The sequence below is a fragment of the Scyliorhinus torazame genome, chromosome 12 (genome assembly GCF_047496885.1).
Source record: "Scyliorhinus torazame isolate Kashiwa2021f chromosome 12, sScyTor2.1, whole genome shotgun sequence".
Lineage (NCBI taxonomy): Eukaryota > Metazoa > Chordata > Chondrichthyes > Carcharhiniformes > Scyliorhinidae > Scyliorhinus > Scyliorhinus torazame.
The window spans coordinates 54947992-54963141 of NC_092718.1; the positions used below are offsets into that span (position 1 = coordinate 54947992).

Consider the following 15150-nt stretch of genomic DNA (forward strand, 5'->3'; position numbering starts at 1 on the left):
TCAATAGCATAAACATTTTTAAAATTAAGTTTTACCTTCAACGTGAAATGAAAGTCACCAGAGTCCCTGAGGCCCACAGGCTGCCCTCCCCTTTTTAGAGAGAGCTGACTGGTGGTGATTTAACCTGAGGATCACCACACCTCAAGCAAGGTTGAGAAGGTGGGGCCTGAGTAACCTGAGCTGGTAAGGGAATTGAACCCGCGCTTGTGGCGTCGCGCCACATCATGAACTGGCTGTCCAGCCAACTGAGCTAACCGACCCGTGAAGTCAGCACTGCACGAGAATCTAACTTGGTTCACATTTGTTTAAAGCGCCATGCATCAGTTGACTTTGTGCAGTTGTGCAGTCTACGGCACAAAGGAGGGGAGCAGGAGAATGCTGGCTTGCATGGTGGCTCGGGAGTGTCAAGGGTCAGTCACTCGGGTGGGTGGGAGGGTGTGGTAAAGTGGTGTGAATTGCAGTTGGGGGCATGAACGAGTTGATATATGTTGTGAATACCCACACCCTGATCCCTGTGGTACCCTACTAGTCACCAACTTCCACTCCAAAAAAGACCCATTTATTGCTACCCTTTGTTTCCTGCCTGCTAACCAATTCTCAATCCATGCCAATATATGACTCCCAATCCCATGTGCTTTAATTTTGTACTGTAACCTTTTATGTGGGACTTCATCAAAAGCTTCCTGAAAATCCAAATACATCACATTCACCGGTTCTCCCTCATCTGTTCTACTAGCTATGTCTTCAGAAAATCTCCAGTATTTTTGCCAAATATGATTTCCTTTCATAAATCCATATTGACTTTGTCTAATCCCATTGATATTTTCAAATGTTCTGTTAGCATATTCTTTATAATAGACTCAAGCATTTTCCTGTTGTTAGGCTAACCAGTCTGTAATTTCCTGTTTTGTCCCTCCCTCCTTTTTTAAATAGCGGGTTATGTTTTGCAAAAATATTCTTCATTTGTAAAATATCTGAAAAAATATTACAAACGTTTCAAAATGGCCATCACCCGAAGTGATATTCAGGGTCTCTACATACATAATGTTGCACCCTGAAGTGCTTCAGTACAGTCATAGAAACATTACAGATATTTCAAAATGTCAAAATATCAAATGGTGCAAAGGTATTTATGTTGTCTACATCAATCAAGTTGCACTATGAGGTGCTTCCATACAATGCTGATTCATGTAATTTTAATAAGGACATGGGGAGTCCACACCGAGCAAAATAAAGAACTTAGATTTATTCACAATAACAGTATATACACTGCTGGTAGATCTCACGTACCGAGAATCTATGCATAGTGTCATGCAGCTACACACAAATGTGGCCATCCGGGTTAGGGTGATGTTGGGCGCGTTTTTTTCTCCTTTATCGAGAGGTTTGTACATCACATCCTTTCGAACACAATCCATTTTTGGCCTCCAAATGAAGCAGAAAATGGCTCACGTGATTGCACAATGCAGGAGTGAAGAATGGGCCAGACCTGCACCATGCACAGCAACACCAAGAGTGCCTTGCACCAAATGACCAGATTCGTAGCTGCAATGGAGAGGGAGCGTTGTTCCCACATACCCAGCTTTTGCTCATTATACCTACTCACTCTTTCCAGTTTCTAATGCATGCCCTGGTCCCTCAGAACCATATTCTCAGCACCTTCAGGCCGTCTCACCTGACGGACAAGGGATCGGTCAGCCCAGTTCCCGAAGAAATGGCCTTGCTTTTGCCATGATTCACCTTGGTACCCGAGGCCAGTTCGAAATGGTCGCAGATGCTGATCAGTCTGTGCACTGACAGGGTATCTGTGCAGAAGACTGTGACATTGTCCATCAACAGGGAGGCTTTGACTTGAGTACATCCACTGCCCGGGATTGTCACTCCTTTTATGCCTGAATCCTTCCTGATGGACTCAGCAAAGAGTTCTATACAACACAAGAACAGACCAGGAGAGAGATGGCAGTCCTGCCTAACTCCAGATATAATTGGAAAGCTTTCCGATTCCCACCCATTAATTGAAACTGCACTACTGATGTTTGTGTAGAGCAGTTGGATCCAATTGTGAATTCTCTCCCCAAATCCCATTTTGTAGAGCGCATCCATCATGTAGATGTGCGATAGTCTGTCCAAAGTCTTCTCCTGGTCCAGGCTGATAAGGCAGGTATCCACAGCCATGTCCTGCACATTGGCAATCGTATCCCTGAGTAGCGTGAGACTATCAGAGAGCTTCCTGTTGGGTACAGAGCAGGTCTGGTCAGGATGGTTTGACCAGAGCAGACCTGAACCGATTGGCGATGACTTTGGACAGGATTTTATAGTCCACATTCAACAGTGAAACGGGTCGCCGATTTCTAATTTCTTCCTTTTCCCCCTTCAGCTTGTAGGTGATGCCTTTCCTCATGAATTCTGACATGCTGGTTAGAAACATGCTCTTGTTCACCTCCAGCAGGCCTAGGACAATCCAGTCCCACGGAGCTGAATACAATCCAGATGGTAAGATGTCGCTTCCAGGAGTTTTACTCTTCTTGAAGGACTCATCCAGAGTAAACGGTTTGTCCAGGCTCCCCCGCTCGCTGTTCTCTAAGACCTCCATGGTAGAGCACAGGAAGGACTGGGAGGCCATGCTTTCTGTGGGCTTTACATCATACAGTGCAGCATGAAGTGATTTGCTGATCCTCAAAATGTCAGATTGCGATGACTTAACTGAGCCGTCTTCTTCCTTCAGGTTGATTTTTTTAAACGTGGGGTTATATTTGCCATCCTCCAATCTGCTGGGACTGTTCCAGAATCAACAGAATTTTGGAAGACGACAACCAACTATTCTATGGATGTGACTGACTGCCTCCCAGAGGCCAAACCTGCCAAAACAACAGTGGGGTAATGAACACTATTCTTTTGCCGACATGAACTGTCCACAGAGATCCAGTCAAGATCAGGGCCCAAATTTCATATCTACAATATTCCTGGAAGTCATGGCTAACCTGGGTATGATCCAGCTCGAATCCTCAGCATTTCACCCGCAGTCACAGGAGGGCATTAGAATGGTACCACCAGACCCTAAAAACAATAATCAGGACATGCTGCCAAGAGTAATCCCATGAGCGGGATAGGTTTTCTGCTGTTTGCTACCAGAGACTCGACCAAGAGTACACCAGTTTTACTCCGTTTGAATTAGTTTACAGACACCAAGTGAGAGGTCTGAAACTGATCCAAGAGCGATTTTTTAGGACAGATGGAAGATGTCTCCGTGTTAGACTATGTAACAGTATTCCATAAGTGACTCACGAGAGCCTGTGATGTGGCTCAATGTGACACTTAAATATCTCCCAAACAGCTATGAAAAAGCAGGCAGACAAACGTGCCCTAAACAATCCCTAAAACCTCAGTTCAGTGGCCCATAGAGAGTAATAAAGACATTTGAGGAAGTAAACTATCTAATTGACATCGTGGGCCTCAGGGAAAACAAAGGCTTGCCATGTGAACATGTTAAAATAATATCATAGCCGAGGAGGGGCCAAACAGGTAACAGTGTATTCAATCACCAACATACAGATGGCATGGTGGTTAGCATTGCAGCGCCAGGGACCCAGGATCAATTCCAACCTTGGGTGATTTTCTGTGTGGAGTTGCACATTCTTCCTGTGTCTACATGGGTTTCCTCCGGGTGTTCCGCTTTCCTACAATAGCCCAAAGATGTGCAGGTTAGGTAGATTGGCCATGCTAAGTTGCCCCTTCATGTCCAAATATGTGCAGGTTAGGTGAATTGGCCATGATCAATTAACGGGGATAGGGTGGGGGAGTGGACCTAAGTAGCGTACTCTTTTGGAGGTTTGGTGCAGACTCGATGGTCCAATTGGCCTCCTTCTGCACTGTAGGGATGCTATAAAAATAAGGATTTAGGCAAAGGTGAGGAATATTGGGGATGAACTGGAGGAAACTGTGGGTGAGGCCCATATTGAACCCCAACTGGAAAACACAGAACTTCTACCGAAATCGGAAACCATATTCACCCACCTAAATACATGATGTGGAGATGCCGGCGTTGGACTGGGGTGAGCACAGTACGAAGTCTTACAACACCAGATTAAAGTCCAACAGGTTTGTTTCGATGTCACTAGCTTTCGGAGCGCTGCTCCTTCCTCAGGTGAATGCAGAGGTCTGTTCCAGAAACACATATATAGACAAATTCAATGATGCCAAACAATGCTAGGAATGCGGTCAAGGGCATTCAGCCTCTGATCTCCGGGTAAGCGTTCTCCAAGGCGGCCTTCAGGACCCGCGACAACGCAGAATCGCCGAGCAGAAACTTATAGCCAAGTTCCGCACACATGAGTGCGGCCTCAACCGGGACCTGGGATTCATGTCGCATTACATTCATCCCCCACCATCTGGCCTGCAAAATCCTACCAACTGTCCTGGCTTGATACAATTTACACCTCTTTAACCTGGGGTTACCCCATCTCTGGATCTGTAAAGATTTAATCACCTGCTAATGCTCGCATTACTAGCATTGTTTGGCATCTTTGAATTTGTCTATATATGTGTTTCTGGAACAGACCTCTGCATTCACCTGAGGAAGGAGCAGCACTCCGAAAGCTAGTGACATCGAAACAAACCTGTTGGACTTTAACCTGGTGTTGTAAGACTTCGTACTGTGCTCACCTAAATACAGGATGTGGCGATGCCGGCATTGAATTGGGGTGGGCACAGTAAGATATCTTACAACACTAACTAGGTTAAAGTCCAACAGGTTTACTTGGAATCACTAGCTTTTGGAGTGTAGCTCTGTCATCATGTGAGAGAAGAGGAAGGTTACACAAACACAGCATATAAAGACAGAGCCCATGATGCAAGATGATACTTTGAATGCGAGTCTTTGCAGGTAATTAAGTCTTTACTTGTCCAGGTGGTGCGACTGCAGAGAGGGTTAATCACAGGTTAAATAGGTGTGAATTATCTCAAGCCAGGACAGTTGGTAGGACTTCGTAAGCCCAGGCCAGATGGGTGGGGGGTTAAATGTAGTGAGACATGAATCCAAGGTCCCGGTTGAGGACGTACTCATGTGTGCGGAACTTGGCTATATGTTTCTGCTTGGCGATTCTGCGTTGTCGCGCGTCCTGAAGACTGCCATGGAGAACATTTACCAGAAGATCAGAGGCTGAATACCCTTGATTGCTGAAGTGTTCTCCGACTGGAAGGGAACATTTCTGCCTGGTGATTGTCGCGCGATGTCCGGTCATCCATTTCCACAGCGTCTGCATGGTCTCTCCAATGTACCATGTCTCCGGGCATCCTTTCCTGCAGCGTATGAGGTAGACAACGTTGGCCAGGTCGCATGGGTACCTGGTGGGTGGTGTTCTCACATGTAATGGTGGTATCCATGTCGCTGATCTGGCATGACTTGCAGACGTTGCCACAACAGGATTGTGTGATGTCGTGGTTGCTGTTCTCCTGAAAGCTGGGTAGTTTGCTGCAAACAATGGTCTGCTTGAGGTTGCACGGTTGTTTGAAGGCAAGTAGTGGGGGTGTGGGGATGGCCTTGGCAAGATGTTCGTCTTCATTGGTGATGTGTTGAAGGCTCCGAAGAAGATGTTGTAGTTTATCCGCTCTGGGGAAGTACTGGATGATGCAGGGTACTCTGTTGGTTGTGTCCCATGTTTGTCTTCTGAGAAGATCGGTGCATTTTTTCTGTGGCGCGTTGGAACTGTCGATCGATGAATCGAGCGCCATATGCCATTCTTACGAGGGTCTCTTTTAGCATCTGTAAGTGTCTGTTACGCTCCTCCTTGTCTGAGCAGATCCTGGGTATAATGGAGGGTTTGGCCATAGGGGATGGCTTCTTTATTGTGTTTAAGGTGGAAGCTGGAGAAGTGGAGCATCATGAGGTTATCCCAAGGCTTGCGGTCAACAGACCATTGACATCGGGTGGGAATTTCCAATCTTGGGGTGGATGCGAAAATCCTACTGCCACAGACAGACACACCAAAACTCTATTGGAAATACACAATAGGTGACGTATTTCAAGGCAAGGCTGCCCAACCATTAGAGAGAAATTGAAAGTGACCCAGGGAAAACAGGCTGAAGGCTGTTCTTTCTCCCATTCTCCCTTTTTGGATTAGTGTGTAGCCTGTTTGGAGAGCCCAACTGGAGGTGAAGGCCTCAGGGGGACTCAATGCAGTTCCTAAAACAGGTAGCAGGACAGAGAGTAAAGAAATAGTCATAGACCTAACTTCAGGAACTGCAGCTAATGGCAAAACTACAAGAAATGTACTGGTTGTACCAAAAGTGAAAAATAATAAACAAGTAAATAAAACATCAGTGCTGAGAGACAGGTTGGGGGAATAGTCCAATTAATAGTTTTATATACAAATGCACGGAGTACAAGGAATAAATCAGATGAACTGCAGGTGCAAATGCAAGTTGAAGATTATGGTATAGTTGCTATTATAGAGACATGGCTGCAGGATGTTATAATAATAATAATAATTGTTTATTGTCACGAGTAGGCTTCAATGAAGTTACTGTGAAAAGCCCCTAGTCGCCACATTCCGGCACCTGTTCGGGGAGCCGGTACGGGAATTGAACCCACACTGCTGGCCTTATTCTGTACTACAAGCCAGCTATTTAGCCCACTGTGCTAAACCAGCCCCGGTGTTCCCCCTGTGTTCGGGACTGGGAACTAAATAACCTGGTTATGAAGTTTTTTTATTGGGTTTTATACATTGTATATTTACAAATGTACACAGAGAAACGAAACAAAAATAACAAAAACACCACCTTCTCCTGGGTGGGATGGGGCGCCTGGGTGGTGCCCCTGATGTCACTTGTATCCCGGGTGGTTTTTCTTTTTTGTTTTTGTGCGTTTGTCTCTGCTTTGGCTGTCTGTCTTTTCTTCCTCTACTACTTTCTTACTCTCTTTTGCCTTGTGTTTGCTGTGGTCGTTGTCGTTTCCTGTGCTCTCTCTCCAGTTTGTGCTCCCTCCTCTTTCCTCCCCTCTGGCTTCCCTCTATTATTCTTCTCCCCTTGTCCTTCCTCCCTCCCTGCAGCAGCCCCCCCCCCCCCCCCCTTCCGTGCCCCCCACACTATTCATTGCCTCGAAGAAGGCTGTCCAGTACCCAGCAAGTCTGGGGAAAGACCAGAATATGTGGGCATAGTTGGCCGGGCCTCCTTGGCACCGTTCACACCTGTCCCCCACCTCCGGGAAGAACCTACTCATTCAGGTTATTGTTAAGTGGGTTCTACGTACCACCTTTAGTTGCGTTAGGTTGAGTCTTGCGCACGTGGAGATGGAGTTGACCCCGAGTGCTTCGTTCCAGAGTCCCCACCCTATCTCGAGCACAAGTCTTCTTCCCATTTCCTCCTTGTCGCATCCAGTACAGCATCGGCCCTCTCTAGCAGTTGTTCATGCATGGCGCTTCAGTTTCCTCTACCTAGAATGTTTGCGTCCAGTTTCCTCTAGTAGTGTCTGTCGCAATGAGAGGGATGGAGAATATGGCAGAGGGGGTGGGGTAGCTTTACTGTTTAGAAATACTATCACTGGTGAGCGAGGATATAAAGAGGGTAAAGCATCCTGTGGAGACCATATGGGTGGAACTGAGGAACAAAAAAGGATCTAAAACTGTAATGGGTGTTGTGTATCGACCCCCCTGGTGTAGTAGTTCTGAGGTGCTAGATTGTATCGAGGAAGAAATTAGGCAAGCGTGCAGCAAAGGCAGAGTAGTATTAATGGAGGGATTTCAACTTACACATAGACTGGAAGAGGCAGACAAGCACCTGTCAGAAAGGTAGTGAATTTCTACAATGTGTCCGGGATAGTTTCTGGATGCAATAAGGAGACAGGCAATATTAGATTTAGTTATGATTAATGAGCCCAATTTAATTAGTAGTCTAGCTGTGTGTGAACATTTCTCAAATAGTGATCACAACAGGATTGAATTCAGTGTAGTGTTTGAAAGTGAAAAGCACATTAAAGATGCTAGAACTTTAGACTTGGGTGAGGCTGACTTTAATGACATGAGGCAGAGACTGTCCACGGTAAACTGGAAAGGTCTGTTAATGGGTCAAATGATTGAAGGTCAGTGGAGGATATTTAAAGAAACATTGAACAAGATACAGAGCAAGTATATACCCATGAGAGGAAAAGTCTCTGCTTCACAGAAAAACCTACTATGGACAACTAAAGATGTTATGGGCAGCATATAATCAAGAGAAAGGGCTTACAAAAATGCAAGACATAACAGAGATCTGGACAATTGGATTAGGTACAAGGACCAGCAGCTTAAAGAGCTACTGAAAGGATTTATGAAAGGAAACTTGCATGCGACATCAAAAGCAATAAGAAGAAATGTTATAGTTGTGCAAGGGGAAAGCAGGTGGTGGTGAGCAATGTAGGCCCAGTAAAAGCTGAAAATGGAGATATTGTCAGTGATAATGGGGAAATGGCAGACATGTTGAACAATTACTTTGCCTCAGTATTTAAAGTACAAAAGAAGGATAACTTGCCTGACGTCCCAAAAGATTAATAGTTGATAGAGGACAGGGACTTCAAACAACTAATGTAAGTACAGTATCACTAACTAGGAAATTAATAGAAATACAGAGTGACAAATCCCTAGGACCCGACGGTTTCCATCCGAGGGTGTTCTGTCTGTGCGGAGTCTGCACGTTCTCCCTGTGTCTGCGTGGGTTTCCTCCGGGTGCTCCGGTTTCCTTCCACAAGCCCCAAAAGACGTGCTGTTAGGCATTTTGGATATTCTAAATTCTCCCTCCATGTATTCGAACAGGCAAAGCTCGCTCAAACACCCTGCTGACTTCAATGCACAACATGTGATGCAGAACTGGCAGGAATATATTCCCAGATACATAGCACCCCTCCCTCTTTGCTTTATTAGTGCAATGGCAACAACTAACGTTTATACAGCAGGTCCCCGATTTGTTATTTCTATACATATATACCATTCAATAAAACAGTCTCTGTTTGGCAGACGTCTATTCATTTTTGCTAGAATTCGGCGTTCTTAAACTCAACTACTTGCGACATCAGGAAGGTCCTCATGCCTTTCTGTAGATGGTGCTTCTTGAGTAGTAACTTTGATATCTGTTACTCTAGGCATTGAAAACTGCTCAGAAACAGAATTGGAATTTGTTACTGTCTCTGGTCTACATCCCAAAGCATAATTCTGTACACCTCCTAAAGATAGAAGCTCTTGAGAAATTTTTATGAACTCACTTTGTGAAGTAAGTAATTGATTAGAAGGAGGTCACTGAATGCGTTCATCATCTGTCTGTATGGTGTACGGTAATGCCCCTGTCTTTGCTAGAAGCAGAGCTGGTACCCAAATCTCATTGGTGGTATAATTCGTAGCCAACACTCTCTCGCCCTGGTTGAACATTTACCTTTCAGAGATATACTCCCTCCTAGCAAATTGTGTTTGATGTCATTTGACAATCTCTGAAGTATCAGGTAGAGTTAACAAATCAAATTCTGTTCGTAGCTTCCTCTTGAACAACAGTGTGGTAGCATGTACAGTGTTCCGATAAAATATTAGACATTTGTTTACTCTGATTAACAATGTTTCCTGATCCTTCGATACTTTGATAGAATGTTTTAATGATTGCACAAACCGTTCAGCCAATCCATTTGTTGCTGATTGACATGGAGCTGCCTTGATATGGTGTATACCATTCCCTTTTAAGTAGTCCTCAGACTTCTTTGAAGTAAGCCGTGTACCATAATCACCAACAATCTGCTCCGGTGTTCTGAATCTTGCAAATATTTGTCAAGTTTCTCAGTGGTCTGCTGAGTTATCATTGGCTTCATTATCGTGACATCTGGTCATTATGAGTGCAAGTCCACAATCACCAAGAACATGGGACGTCCAGTGGACCTGCATAATCGATGTGTATTTTCTGCCATGGCTGTGTCGGCCATTCCCACGGATGTCATGGTTGTAATGGTGGAGTGTTCCTTAGTTTTGGCTTTGCCCAACTTCATCTTCAATTTGAGCATCTAATCCTGGCCACCAAAAATAAATGCCTGCCAGATCCTTCATCCTTACCACACCAGGATCAGCCTCATACAGTTGGTCAAGAACTTCTCCATAAACATGGAGGAATAATCTCATGGATCCCCACAATAGAACTCCATTTTGTACTGTCTACTCACGTTTTTGTGTGAATGAGGCTTGAGGTCTGGATTTTTCCTATGACCGTCTGACAGCTTTTCTTTCTTGATCATATCCATCACATTCCCATCACTGGATCAGTCATTGTCTATCTTTGAACTTGAGATTTCGTCAGGTACACTATCCATGAGTGAGAAATACAAAATATTGACAAAATGTTCTTCAGGGTTATTCTTGATTTGCTATGGCACTCGTGATAAGGCATTAGTTTTTGCATGCAGCTCTGACATGTTATACTGGATGTTGTAATTATGCGCTGAAAATATCAATGACCATCTTTGCAAATTCCTAGCTGTCAAAGAAGGTATACCTTCATACCACACAAAGATTGTAGCCAAGGATCAATTATCCGTCAAAAGGGTAACATGAGGCCCATAAAGGTAATGGTGAAACCTCCTTATTCCCAAAATAATGCGCAAAGCTTCTTTTTCTAGCTGCTCGTGATTCATTCCCGCGCCAGAAAGAGTCCGTGAAGCAAGTGCTGTCGGCCGTCTCTCTCCTGAATGCATAATGTGTGAGGCGACTGAACCAACACCATCGGGTGAGGCATTGCAAGCTAGCTTCAATTTCATTCTTGGATTATAATGAACCAATAGCTCTGACTTCAGTGAAGCTTCTTTCACGTCACTGTCCATATTTCACATTCTTCTGACCAGTGCCGTGTCTACTTGACACATAGCAATGTGTGTAAAGGCTTCAATCATGTTGCTAAATCCGGCAACTTTAATTGTGTCACATTTTGAGGACATGGTGCTTCCACAGTTGCTGACATTTTGTTCAGCTCTTTGTATAATATTGGCAACTAATTTATGGATGACTTGAAAAAGTCGCACTTTTCCTTCTCAATCGTCAGGTTGTGGCTCTGTAAACGCTTCAGGATGGATTCCAAAGTCCTCAAATGTTCTTGTTCACTCGAACCGGTGATGAGTATGCCATCTAAATAACATTGTACTCCACTCAACCCACTTAGAATTTGATTCATGGATATTGAAAAGATGTTATTGCAAAAGGAAGTCTTCTGTAACAAAACAGATCTTTGTGCGTCACAATGGTGAGTAGTGACTGTGATTCAGCAGTCACATTCATCTGCAGATGTGCCTGTGAAAGATCAATTTTACTGAATTTCTGTTCTCTAGTAGCCATCAGCAGTGGATAATGATCGATGCACAAAACTGGGTTCATAGTAGTTTTTAAATCTCCATAAATTCTCACTAAACCATCCCATTTTAATACAGGAATGATTGGTGACGCCCAGTCACTTGTAGCAACAGGTTCAATGATTCCTGTCTTTACCAATCTGTCTAGTTCTTCTTCATCTTTAGACTTGCTGGCATATGGTACAGTTCTAGCTTTGAGACATTCGTGTGTGCTCTCTGGCTTAATTTTTAGGTGTCGCTCAACTCCAGTCATAGAGGTGCATCCTCAAACACTTTCTCGCACTTCTTCAGAAATTGTTGCAAATTGTTTGTTGAATTCACTAATTAATTGACTGTTTGCCAGTTTAGCCTAATCTTAGTCCACCATGCTCTACCAAATAGAGCAAGAAAGTTTCCATGAACAACTTGAAGAGGCAACTTCGCCGTCTACCCATTTGCTTCTACTTTCACCATAATTTATCCTTTTAATCGCACAACTTCATCAGTGTATGTCCTTAGCTTCACATTAAATGGTTTTAAAGGCAGATGCTTCAGCTTTTGATGATAAATTGTCTAAGGCATTAGCAATATTGCTGTACCCACTTTCCTTTTAATTTACTGACCTACAAGTTTTTATGCTCAAAAATGTTGTGGATCGCCCTGAATTGACAAAACGTCTAGCTTTAGCTCTTGCAGTAACTCGGTTTCGCTGTCTTTTGAGTGATCTTGAGCTTCATCCGCTAATTTTTGGACACAACTAGATTGTTTACTGGTATTGTTCTTCTTGCACTTTCTTGGTGTAGAAGATAATTCCTGAGCTCAACACGCCTTGGCAATGTGGCCCTTCTTACCACAGTTCTTTTAAGTATTTAATTTACTCCAACATTCCTCCACTGAGTGTCCAATCTGTACAATGGTGACATGGTTGCACCTTTGCAGCCTTGTTCCTGAGGAATCAATTTTGTGGATCTTTGCTCCTGTCCTTATCTGCGAAACTTCTCTCGTAGCAAGCTCCATAGATGTGGCATCTTCCACAGCAGCTTTCAGAGTTAAATCACTTACAGTAAGCAGTTTCCGCTGAGTAGCTTCACTGAGAAATCCACAAACCAGCCTGTCTCAAAGAGTATCGTCAAGAGTTGCACCAAATTCACAATATCTAGCTAAATTTCTTAAAGATGCTATAAACTTTAAAATAGTTTCACCTTCCTGAGGTAGAATCAAAACCTTTCTGCAATCAACAATGATTTGGAGGAGAAATGGCCCTCTAAGATTTTCATTAGTTCACTGAAGAACTTGTCTGCTAGTTTTGCTGGGGGAACAAGATTCTGCAGCAGCATCAACGTGCTATGGCCAACTGAGCTGAGAAACATTGTGACCTTTAGGACTTAGTTATTAAAGACAATTGAAATCTTTCTTCTTATGAATTCCATGTTTTATAATCCTCATCAAATACGTCCATGGCACCTGTTTTTCCTGCCATATTTGGATCCCAGATCCTAGGTCTACACTTCCCTGTCCCGATTGTGTTGGACAGTATGGTGCAAACAATCCCTTGAATAAGAAACTAGGAAATCTTTCCTTTTTATGCCTGAGTATTTTGGCTTTTCACCCGAGACGTGGCCCATGCAGAGTTGGCAGACTTTGAAATCCCCATTTCCCGTAACCCATGAAGCTTCGCCATGTGCATGATCCAGGTGGCCTAGACCCCATGCACTTCAATGCAAACAAGCCTTCCCCCACTGTTGGTCTTCTTACTCACTGTTGTAGTTGTTGACTTTGTTAAGCCTTCACATCAGCTGTAGTGCTTCGCTCAACATCTATGAGTGTATGAGTCTGATCCAGAGAATCATTCATTGCTCCCGCTGTTGTCCCACAATCAATAGACGGAAATCTTCTTTCCAGCGATTTTTCTGCCTTAAACCTCGCCACCAGTTTTCTCTCCTGTTATATGGCTTTGTTGCCGCAAAGAGAAAAGGTTTGGAGGTGACCACACTCTGGATTCTTGTAAAACACGATGAGACGTTTATTAAGAGACGTTGGTCATAAAATCAAGATGATGATCTGCTCAAAGCCCGCGCACTCTGCTGACGTCACTTCACATCATGTGGTGCATAACTAGGAGGAATGTATTCCCAGATACATACCAGCCAAAGTGTTCAAAATCTACAGATTAGGGACAATTAAAAGACATAAGAACATCAGAACTAGGAGCAGGAGGAGGCCATCTGGCCCCTCGAGGCTGTTCCGCCATTCAATGAGATCATGGCTGATCTTTTGTGGACTCAGCTCCACTTTCCGGCCCGAACACCATAACCTATAATCCGTTTATTCTTCAAAAAACTATCTATCTTTATCTTAAAAATATTTAATGAAGGAACCTCAACTGCTTAACTGGGCAAGGAATTCCATAGATTCACAACACTTTGGGTGAAGAAGTTCCTCCTAAGCTCAGTCCTAAATCTACTACCACTTATTTTGAGGCTATGCCCCCTACTTCTGCTTTCACCCGCCAGTGGAAACAACCTGCCCGCATCTATCCTATCTATTCCCTTCATAATTTTATATGTTTCTATAAGATCCCCCCTCATCCTTCTAAATTCCAACGCGTACAGTCCCAGTCTACTCAACTTCTTTTCATAATCCAACCCCTTCAGCTCTGGGATTAACCTAGTGAATCTCCTCTGCACACCCTCCAGTGCCAGTACGTCCTTTCTCAAGTAAGGATACCAAAACTGAGCACAAGACTCCAGGTGCGGCCTCACTAACACCTTATACAATTGCAGCATAACCTCCCTAGTCTTAAACTCCATCCCTCTAGCAATGAAGGACAAAATTCCATTTGCCTTCTTAATCACCTGTTGCACCTGTAAACCAACATTTTGAGACTCATGCACGAGCACACTCAGCATGTTTTAATATTTTATCATTTAAATAATAATCCCTTTTGCTGTTATTCCCACCAAAATGGATAACCTCACATTTGTCAACATTGTATTCTGTCTCCCAGACCCTAGCCCATTCACTTAACCTATCCAAATCCCTCTGCAGACTTCCTCTGCACATTTTGCTTTACCACTCATCTTAGTGTCATCTGCAAACTTGGACACATTGCCCTTTGTCCCCAACTCCAAATCATCTATGTAAATTGTGAACAATTGTGGGCCCAACACTGATCCCCGAGGGACACCACTAGCTACTGATTTCCAACCAGAGAAACACCCATTAATCCCCACTCTTTGCTTCCTATTAATCAACCAATCCTCTATCCATGCTACTACTTTACCCTTAATGCCATGCATCTTTATTTTATGCAGCAACCTTCTGCGTGGCACCTTGTCAAAGGCTTTCTGGAAATCCAGATGTACCACATCCATTGGCTCCCCGTTATCTACCGCACTGGTAATGTCCTCATAAAATTCCACTAAATTAATTAGGCACGGCCTGCACTTTATGAACCCATGCTGCGTCTGCCCAATGGGACAATTTCCATCCAGATGCCTCGCGATTTCTTCCTTGATGATAGATTTCAGCATCTTCCCTACTACCGAAGTTAAGCTCACTGGCCTATAATTACCCGCTTTCTGCCTACCTCCTTTTTTAAACAGTGGTGTCATGTTTGCTAATTTCCAATCCGCCGGGACCACCCCAGAGTCTAGTGAATTTTGGTAAATTATCACTAGTGCATTTGCAATTCCCCTAGCCATCTCTTTTAGCACTCTGGGATGCATTCCATCAGGGCCAGGAGACTTGTCTACCTTTAGCCCCATTAGCTTGCCGATCACTACCTCCTTAGTGATAACAATCATCTCAAAGTCCTCACCTGTCATAGC

General features: G+C 44.0%; 1 long non-coding RNA gene across 1 annotated transcript in view; it reads left to right on the plus strand.

Moving 5' to 3' along the window:
* Positions 1-15150, plus strand: part of LOC140387178 (uncharacterized) — a 157203-nt gene that overhangs the window by 6108 nt on the left and 135945 nt on the right. The window contains exon 2 of the long non-coding RNA XR_011933768.1: positions 2726-2877. This is a non-coding gene — a long non-coding RNA (uncharacterized lncRNA). The remainder of the gene's footprint in view (positions 1-2725; positions 2878-15150) is intronic.